The 10,298-nt window shown below is 40.3% G+C and overlaps 1 protein-coding gene across 2 annotated transcripts in view; it reads right to left on the bottom strand.

Moving 5' to 3' along the window:
• Positions 1-9,207, bottom strand: part of LOC141764900 (inactive rhomboid protein 2-like) — a 38,984-nt gene extending 29,777 nt beyond the window's left edge. Inside the window, exons 1-2 of one of the 2 annotated variants that reach the window (XM_074630580.1) lie at positions 9,070-9,199; positions 2,098-2,168 (exon numbers count right to left, since the gene is read on the bottom strand). The gene's annotated coding sequence lies outside the window, so the exon portion shown is untranslated. Of the gene's footprint in view, positions 1-2,097; positions 2,169-9,069 lie in introns of both variants that reach the window. The other variant, XM_074630579.1, reaches the window with a different exon arrangement.
• Positions 9,208-10,298: the final 1,091 nt, after the last annotated feature.

Genomic DNA, 10,298 nt, shown 5'->3' on the forward strand with positions numbered 1-10,298 from the left:
CCGGTACCACTCGTTGACTTCTTGCTTATCCACAGAATATTTTGTTGGTAAACCCCCTGGCATTTCGGAGCATACTGCAACAAACAATGCGTTGAGCATAAATGCCTCTGTGCATGCACATCTACCGAGGTCCACGCCAAAGTGTCTCGCACGAGTATAAACAAAGCTTTAGGCTGTCGTCACTGCCAATAAGGCGACGGCCGGAGCCACCCGCTTTGAGCTTCACAGCGGCTCTTCAGAAACCTATGGGTGACGTCACAGAGAATACATCCATATTTTACAGTCTGTGGTTATCGCTTGTGAACCTGGAGACAGGCTGGACTGTGCTCATTCACTCAGAGCTGTATAGTTCTGGATACATGGGACGGGTTGCAAAATGCAGTCAGGAGGACAAATTGTCCCCATCTTATAAACCCCATACATAACCCGCATGCAGGGGTGTAGAGAAGATATCATGTTTCATTTTCTGCCACACTCACTCTTGACTGATTCCACTTGGACCAAGCACACTTACTGTGACAAACATGCCAAGGGTACAAGAGGGCTTTTCCAGGCTTGAGCTTATTAACATGAGCTTAAATGCAGTTGTATTGTTTGACAATTAACAAAGTTATGATATTATAGAAACTAGGGCTGTCAATTGATTAAAATAGTTAATCGCAATTAATCGCAGATTTTTTATCTTTTTCAAAATGTACCTTAAAGGGAGATTTGTTAAGTATTTAATACTCTTATCAACATGGAAGAGGAAAATATGTTTGCTTTATGCAAATGTATGTATATATTTATTAATGGAAATCAATTAACAACACAAAACAATGACAAATATTGTCCAGAAATCCTCACAGGTACTGCTTTTAGCATATAAAAATAGGCTCAAATCATAACATGATAAACACAAGCCCAACAGGCTACAACAGCTATCAGTGCGTCAGTGTGCTGACTTGACTATGACTTGCCCCAAACTGCATGTGATTTTCATAAAGAGGGCATGTCTGTAAAGGGGAGACTCGTGGGTACCCATAGAACACATTTTCATTCACATATCTTAAGGTTAGAGGTCAAGGGACCCCTTCGAAAATGGCTATGGCAATTTAGTGTAACCTTGGAGTGTTATTTTACCTCCTTTGTGAGAAACTACTATGACATGGTTGGTACCAATGGATTCTTTGGGTTTTTCTAATTTCATGATGCCAGTATCTTCACTCTAGCTTTAAAACTGAGACTGCTACAACCTAAAAATTGCAAGTTGCGTTAATGCTTTAAAGAAATTAGTGGCATTAAAACAAATTTGCGTTAACGCGTTATTATTGCGTTAACTTTGACAGCCCTAATAGAAACACATCGCGTACTGTAAAACACCATGATCACATATGAAATACTGGATTTTATTGGATTTAAACTACTATTATCATAGAAGCTTTAGGTTGCGCTACAGCCTTATACGTTCTGTTTATCATATAATAACATGACACCAACAATGCCTACTTCGAAAGCAACCAAACTCTTTCACTCGCTGTATATTTTTGGCATTCTTCTGAGATCTGAGCCAAGGGAATTGTTGAGAAACTACACTATGCGCCTCCACAGCGAGCTTGTTGATGCTGCTTACTGTGTGGAGAAAAGAGTGAGTCTCACTCAACTCAAGTGTTGTGTGTGCCAAGCTCAACCTCTTTTTCCAACTTTTCCATTTTAAGCATTATATGACTCGCCAGAGCAGCTTGTAGTAGCTTCAAATCTACTCCAATATTAACAAGTGTTACCTTGCAGAACAGGCTTTCATCATCAAATTTTATAAAAGCAATAGTAACTTTGAGTCAGGCAGTGCTGGTTTAACATGTCACATGGCTGACACTGGTCTGAATGTGTAATAATCGAAACCTGGGCTCCAGACAACGTTGCACAACAACATCCTAACTTTTGTTGCAGAAACTTGAGACTTTGCTTATTCACCCATTCCTAAACTACAGTAATGATGAACATTTACCTCAACATGACTGTAATCTTACTGTGCATGTTCACAGCGGAAACAGGGGCGTTGCCAGTGCCATTATTGGACTTATTATGAAACTCTCAGTTGCTAAATGAGGAACTGACCTTCAGTAAACTGCCTCATCACATCTTCTTCTTAACATCTACCAAATTTCCCTTGTAGATCCTCCTGATTCCTGAGAAGGACACATACAAAAGACACATGTGTAACTGTGTTGTTTATCGTGAGTGTATATTTCATATTCCACCATAAACTTTAAACTGCATTAATTCATGTAAAGCTTTTTAAATGCGATGAGTGCTGTTGAATTTGACCAATAAATGTCTCTCAAAGCACCAGAAGAGCACATTTATGCATGAACACAGCAGTCCAAATATCCATTAAAGATAGTTTCACACATGCTATTACTCAGAGGGCTTAAAGAACAAGTGTGATTAAAATTATGAAGCATCAGTGCAACGAGGAGTGGGGGATGAATATTAGTGGGAAGAAGAAGAAGACTGAGGACAGCAGTGAGGTAATGTTCACATCCTCACACAGATTCTGTCTCACACAGTCAGTAAGTGTGTGGACAACTATGTCAAGTGCTAATTTGTGTGTGGGACTTGACCACACTAACAGTGTGTGCTAGAATAGTAATGTGAGGAGATATTGTGTATTTAAACTGCCAGTCAGTTTCCCTAGAACAAACCCAATTTCTTCAAAAAAGAAAATAGAAAAAAAGGAACATGTAAAAGGTCATCTAGAAATGTTTTTATTGGAAATGGCCAAGATGTCTATTCATCTGATTAGACACATGTCTCGTGGGAAGGCTTATAAATACCATGACTTTACATGGACATTCCATGATTATGCATTTTATTCTTTTTGCATGTCATTTGTACGCTGCTTTTTGCGTGTCATTTGTACGTCATGCAAACGTCCGCAGTTAGGTTTAAGCAAGAAAACCACTAACTTACGTTCAGGCAAGAAAAACACTTAGTTAGGGTTAGGAAAAATGTCATGGTTGGGTTTAAAATAAGTACGTAAACAATGTAACTCAACTACAGAAAACACATTACAAAGTCAATAAAAACACGTGACAATCGTCACGTGACAAACGTACGTAACGTAACTTACAAAACACCGGTCAACAACGGTCTCGAACACGGGTCTCCTGGCTACAAGTCTGGTGTTTGTTGGGGCCATCCACCTCCCCACCTGCCAATCTCACACTACGTCACCAAGTGACGTCTTACCGTAGCATTTATATGCGGATGCGTTTATATTTGCAGTCAGTACAGGATACATGGCGTACAAATGACACGTGGAAATCAAGAAAGGTGCCAAAGATATTGTGCAATCAGAATTTTTTCCCCCCATTTCTAGATATTTATCTATAATATAATGTGTGTTTGCCGTGTTATGGAAAAGCTAAACACTGGCCAGGCTTCCATGAAATTTAGTATGGATATTCATCGTCTCCAGAGGAAGATTTAAGAGGATTTTGGTGACAACCTGGCCAGTAGTCCTCCTACGCAGGTCAAAATGTTTCTCTAAACAGAGGACGAACTATACCATCTTGTTGATTCACTGACCCTAATTCTGGCACCATCATCCAAAATTTTCACTTCCTAATTTTCATTTTCAAGTTGTGGTTTTCATTCTAATGTTTGCTTGTTTTGAGGTGAACAAGCCATGGGGTAGCTATCACTTCTCTTTTTGGATTGCCGCCTCAGACTCAAGGCGACTCTGGAACAAGAGTTCGGGGGAGAACTGAGTGTGTTGTCTGCTATACGTGCTGAACATATAAGATCTAATACATTTCCAATGAAATTCACAACATTTCCAATAGTCATAACTTTCTCAATTCTCAAAAAGCTACCACATAAACATAGCAAAGTATTTAACTGTGTCCCTTTATGTGAGCAGTGCATGACTGAAGTAAGCAATCAGCTATATCGGATAAGGGGTTTTCTCTCATTTTGGAAAAGTCCCAAAATGTTCCTGTTTTCAAGTATGAATCATACATTACAGTAAAAATATATTTTCAGCATTTATGTAGTCAGAGATGTCCTGAAGTCAAATATATCAGTCATTGTCAGGCATTATTTATTAATACATTTCCCTCACAAATTAGTGGTATTTTCTTTTAATTTATAGGGGACATGTAATATTTTAAACTACTGGTGAATATAATCTATCAATCTTATTTCCATATATACTATTTGGTATATACAGTTCCCTTTGTTAACACCTTATTTTTAAAAAAAGCAGAAGTAGTCACACGTGTATACTTCCGCTAACTTTTCCAAGTCCGTTGCTAGCTCTCCCGTCAGCTCCGTTCTCTTTAAACATCCATGGTCAGCTCCATCGGGACCGTTTGACTGTATTTAACATAAATGTCAGTATATGGGTGCTCTACAGTTGTAGTGCCGGCCGATTTGACCACAGAGATGCGATAGATGGCCGGCTTGACTGCACGTTACCGCAATACGATAACGTTTCCTGTCCATGACAGAGTTAGCATGCAGCTTTAGCCGTGATGTCTAGCTCTGATTTTCCTGGCAATGTGTGAAACCCAAAGTGTTTCCATACTTTACTGTATGTGTAGTGTTTACCACTTTGGATTTAAAATGTGACGCAGACCCTTCGCCGTTTTCTGCTTTGTCATTTTGGCTCACTGCAGCCGGCTGCGTTTTGTTTTGGTTGACGGATACGTAACGGATATGATGTAACGTTACTTAGACAACAACAATAAAAGCGGTAACTTCCTTCTACCTCTGCATAGACTCAAATGAAGCAAATATATCGATTCTGGCATTAAAAAAATTGCAATACATAGGTGAATTTTTTTCCCATAACTCATTTTCTTTCCTGTTTCCATGTTTTACAAACTGAATTTTCCTAATGAAGCCTATGTCCGTCTCAACACACTGAGCTGTTGGACAAGTCCCATGCTGTAAATGGAAGACCAGAAAGCACTGAGTGTGAAAGAGCTTAACAACATGGGCCAGCAGTCATCTGGCAGAATGCCTTGAAAATGAAGAGGAGTGCTCTGCTTTTTAAGCACCTTTTTAAGACGATCAAAACCTTTGATAGCAGCAATGAAATGACGTCCTCCTGATAAGCTTCAGACATACGTTAGATGGACAACATGCTTGGTTTGGTCTGCCTGCTCTGTTGCTCTGTGTGTGGGGTGCTGATCATGACTGAGCACAGTAATGAGTTGAATGCTATTGAAGGCGTAGGAGTGTGTGAGTTTCAGTGGTGTCTGTGTGTTTGTGTGTGCGCTACCAGAGCAACAATCGAAACTGCCCCCTCATTTTTCACTTCCAACCACAACATCTCTTGATGACGACTCTCTAAACAAAACCTTGGTTCTTTACATATCCCATTATACCCATCTTTGGCTGATAATAATAGCACTTTGGTGCCTGGAACAAATCAATAGTTCCATCTCAAAGCTATTAGAAGACAGTCAATTCAAGTTCACTATCGAGGCATCCAGTTTGAAAAGGACCTTGGCTTCAACCTAACCATTCCAGAGATAGTTTAAAACATTGCACCATTTTCCAAAGAGTCTGCATGCCCAAACCTGCATAACGGAGCGAGCAACTACTACTATGCAATACCTCAGCAACAGCCTTGTTCCCAGTCCAAGAGTTCCTCACAATCCACAAGATGTGACCTAAATAACTAGCGTGTGTACACATACAACACATACGACAAGGTATTGCTACTACCCTGTCGTGTTTTCTGTCTGTCGGTGGTGCAACAAGTGCTTGCATACATGTGTATGTTGCAATGTGTCACCGAAAACTTCTGAGGGTTTTGTCATATAAAGTACTGTCAACTGGCCCAGCCGGGCTGCTAAAACTGAGAAACACAAAGTAGTGTACTCTCACTCACTGTCACAAATTAGCTGCGGTGCCAGACAGAATGTGAGTAAAGACATTTTGTCTCCTCGTGGATCTCACAAGAAACATGGAGGAAAATGAGCAGTTTCTGTGCCACAGTACATGTAAATGGTCGATACAACCTACTCTCTCTGCACCATTGAGAGCTTTATGGCAAAGCCAGAGTATCCACAGAAATCCTTTTAAGGTTTATGAGTCTTTGGGTTTCAAAACATTTCCGGAGTGTCCCAATATTTTTTAGATAATGTGTCATGCACCGTTGGGAGATGGTTGGCATGGGAGTGCAGGAAAAAATTCCACAATATTTCCTGGGCGTGTTATGGCGCAGCAGATAAGATCATGGAATGAAAGCCCCTAGAGGGAAGTGATGATAGGATTTGATTGTGGCACTGTGACAGACTGGAAGAGCCTGAAATGCAAGTGGACAAGAAAAGGGGTTTCCAAACTCCAGATTATAAGAGCAGTGAAATCAGATATACACTCTTCAGGGCTGGCAAGGCACCACATTCTTATTAGATAACATGGACTGTGGTACAGTATCGATGGGGAGGTAACAATAAAGAAACTGAAACCTCTGAGCCGATGCATTCTCTGTTACTGCACTCTATCAAAGGCAACAATTTCAAGTCTCTCTGAAGATCATCCATGGTAGAGGCCTCTGTTTAAGACCAGGTTTAACAACACACAAAATCTCATTGCTAGAAACATGAACATAAAAAACAGGATGTCCAAATGTATGTATTTTACATGGCTTGAGCTTGCTTGTTGATTCTGATGAAGCGTGTGTGACCTTAACTCACGTCTCCTTACAGTCACACAGAATGTAAACTTTCTAATTTGCACTGGGTCACAGTTTTCCTTGACACAGTCCGTTAACTCAGACAGTGACAGGTGTGCAGCTGGTGCAACCGACGTGCCGGTTCAACCATGCAGATGCAGCTGTTGCTTAGTTGTACAACGTACACCCGTTGCCTTCTATGCTTACACAATGTATTTCCTATTTTTCTGCATTGCCTTCACAGCTGCAGAAAGTTACGATGTGCTAATGAGGACAGTAATGAAAAACACCATGCAAAAGTATGTCATTATTCACGGCTTCCTCTTGTACACAGATGTGTGCACATACAGTTGATCTTATAGGGGGGGAGGAGGATTTTAAACAGGCACTGCATCTACAATGACGTAAAAAAGTGGTGATTTAATCTACGACGATACGCAGGCCCTACAAATAAAGGTGACATGCTGCTTCACACACAATATTTAGTCTGATAATTGTTTGTTAGTTAAATTAGCATTTCTTAAACTTAAACTCTGAATCTCAGGGAAATGTCTTCATTCTTTGATTTTGGGGTTGCTGGAAAAAAAATTAATAAATAATGCCTGACAATGACTGACATATTGGGACTTCGGGACATCTCTGACTACATAAATGCTGAAAATCAAACATTCTTACTGTATTAATTTACATATTTTCCAAAGTAAAAGTCCCTGGAAGTGCATGATTCAACTTTTTCCCATGGTAAAAAAAGTGATCAAAAATCGCAATAAATCGTAATATTGAATTGCAATACTTAAAAGGGACTGTTTGTAACTTCTTAACCGTATAAATCATTGCGGATCTGTGTCCCATGCGCGCTCACGTGTGGCTACGCTGTTCAGACAAGACTCCAACGCAAACTACACGGAAGCACCAAAACCGCAAAGTTCTATCTAGTGAAGCTCGTCTTGCTAAACAGTGTTGGCCGCGGTCGGAGGACGCGGGGGAGACCGTAGCTTTGGTCTCCAGGGCCTGAGTCTCTGCTGTACTCTGCTCCTCTGCTTGCCTGCCTTCACTCACACGCCGCGCTCGTTCTTGCTATTTCACACCACTCTCACGTGCATGAGCGCACACTACACACTACAGAAGACTTCGTAGCTGTGAGAATATCTAGTAAATGTACAGCAGACGTTTGTGCAGAAATAAATGCTGCAGCTCCTCCAGACCAACAGAGGTTTTTCCGTGTCTTGTGAAGTGATGGGGCTCCGCAGCGAGAAACGTTATCGTCTCCGACCAAAACTCCGGTGTCTCCCCTGTTCCCTCCGACCGCGGTCGGGAGACTGAAGCAGGAAAAGCCAACACTAGGATCAGCATTGATTCATGGAGAGACCTATCTCTGGTCAGCTAACATTACTGCCAAGCAGGTGAAATATAGAGTGATATTGTGGTTTTAGCTGACGTGTGTCGCCTCACTGTGTTGAGCGATGCTCGTTCATGTCTATGTAGAGCGAGCAAAGCGCGAGCCCGACGCTGGCTTTCGTTGACTTAACGGCCACAGGTGTCGCTGTTAACAAGCATTTCTGATTCTTACAAACAGTCCCTTTAAAAAAGTTAACAAAAAAATCGCAATAAATCGTAATATCGAATCGCAATACTTAAAAAAATCGCAATACATATTGAATCGGCACCCAAGTATTGTGATAATATTGAATCTGGAGATAGGAGTATGGTCCCAGCCCTAATATATTATGCAACTCCATTTGGTATCTGCAGTAACATTTTAAGCAGTAATTTAATGACTGACTTGACTGTCTTTATATCAGTCACCACTGAGTAAATCTAAAACATATATCTCTTTAAAATAACCTAACATCCTTCCGTTGGGTAATCTGTACAAAATGTGGTTTATTTCCGTCAAGTTCAGATGTAAATGTCAGTGTCAATTACGGTCATAACACTCCCTCCTACAGTCTCTGAAAAACAAATGGGAGGAGTGTAAAACAACAAATGTGTCGGCACATGGAGACTATAATTAACTTAACTGGGATAACAGGAGGAAATATGAGATGAATTATGGTTACTCGTATATATTTGTCCCGGCGGGTAAACGTTAGAGTAACGTTAGAGTAACGTTAAAGCAACGTTAGAGTAACAAAGGGCTTGTCGAGGCTCGTCTACCGTTGGATGGAAACCACCGTTTAAAAGCTAACATTGTACAGTTAAATGTCATTAACTGTTTAATAATAAAAGCTTTACCTCTAATACTGAAACTATATTTAACAGAGTACTTATGAAAGATGATTTAATGTGTTTTAATTTTAAAAACTCGATAGTGGCCGTTGGCCGAAGTTTAAACTTTTAACGGCTTTTTAACGGTTCAAAAACAGACGTTAACTTCTGAGGAGTCTCGTTCCACTCACCTCCGAGAAGAAACAACCGGGCTGTCATTCATTAGAAACACGGTGAAATATGTCCGAAATGCAGCGATACTGTAAAGCTACTGTCACTACTTCCCTCTTCCCCTCCCTCTTCTTCTTCCAACACCCAACATCCTCCGCGGAGGAGCACAGGAGGGGGCGGAGTTACGAGTCGTCGTGCCCACAGAATAAGAGCCTGGCCCGGGTCCAACTCCTTCAACAGCAGCGGTGTAGAAACTACAGGATCCAACAGTCCCGTAGTAAGTGATTAACTCCTACACACACACATACTATTACTGTACATACATACAGCATACTGCGCTGCACGGTTCTCTGTTTAGCTCCATACATTAGTGGTTTTTAATAATTAATGCCCAGCCAATGTTTGTTTTTATTACTGTGCAACTTTCAACAAGCAATTCTCTAGAAAGAAATGTCCTTGTATGGACAGCACATGGGACAGTAGTAAATAGTGTGTCATAATGTATGGAAGCAAAGAAAGGCCATCATAATTTAAATTTTATAAGCAACTGAATACCTTGTTGTGAAACTAACCATACAGAATACTCAGATGTTCAAGTTCAATTTTTTTTTTATTTGGAGTACCTTGTTTTTCTGAATTTGTTTCTGAATTTTTAGATTAAAAAAAATTGAGCAAAGCAAATATTGTTTATATATATTAGGGATGCTCATTTTGAAAAATGTTCCTAACCGAGAACCGACCCCTTTGTTAACCGATTATTAACCGTTAACCGCCTCGTACCAGCTGCAGAAGCAGATAAACAGATATTCGTTGACGGGGGTCCCCAGTTCACCCGTCCGGGAGCGTTAACTTAGCAGCCACGATGCTAGTATTAGGGCCACATTGAGGAAAAAAAAAAAATCTGAGATTTCGAGAATAAAGTCATAATATTACGAGAATAAAGTCCTAGGTTTACGAGAAAAAAAGTTGTAGTATTATGAGAATAAAGTCATAATATTATAAAGTAGTAATTTAATGTGTTCTTTTCTATTTTTCTCGTAAAGTTATGACTTTATTCTCGTAATATTACGACTTTTTTCTCGTAAAGTTATGCAGCGTAACCTGACCCTAGTGAGGGTCGAGCCCTAAAAATGCTAACCCTAACCTTACAGTTCCCATAATCGATAGTGCCTTTAATTAGAAAACTCTAGACCCCTAGTTAGTAACACAGGCTTTCTGTAAAGCCGTTGAAGTCTCAAGCACCAGTCCA

This window comes from Sebastes fasciatus, chromosome 3 (genome assembly GCF_043250625.1).
Source record: "Sebastes fasciatus isolate fSebFas1 chromosome 3, fSebFas1.pri, whole genome shotgun sequence".
Lineage (NCBI taxonomy): Eukaryota > Metazoa > Chordata > Actinopteri > Perciformes > Sebastidae > Sebastes > Sebastes fasciatus.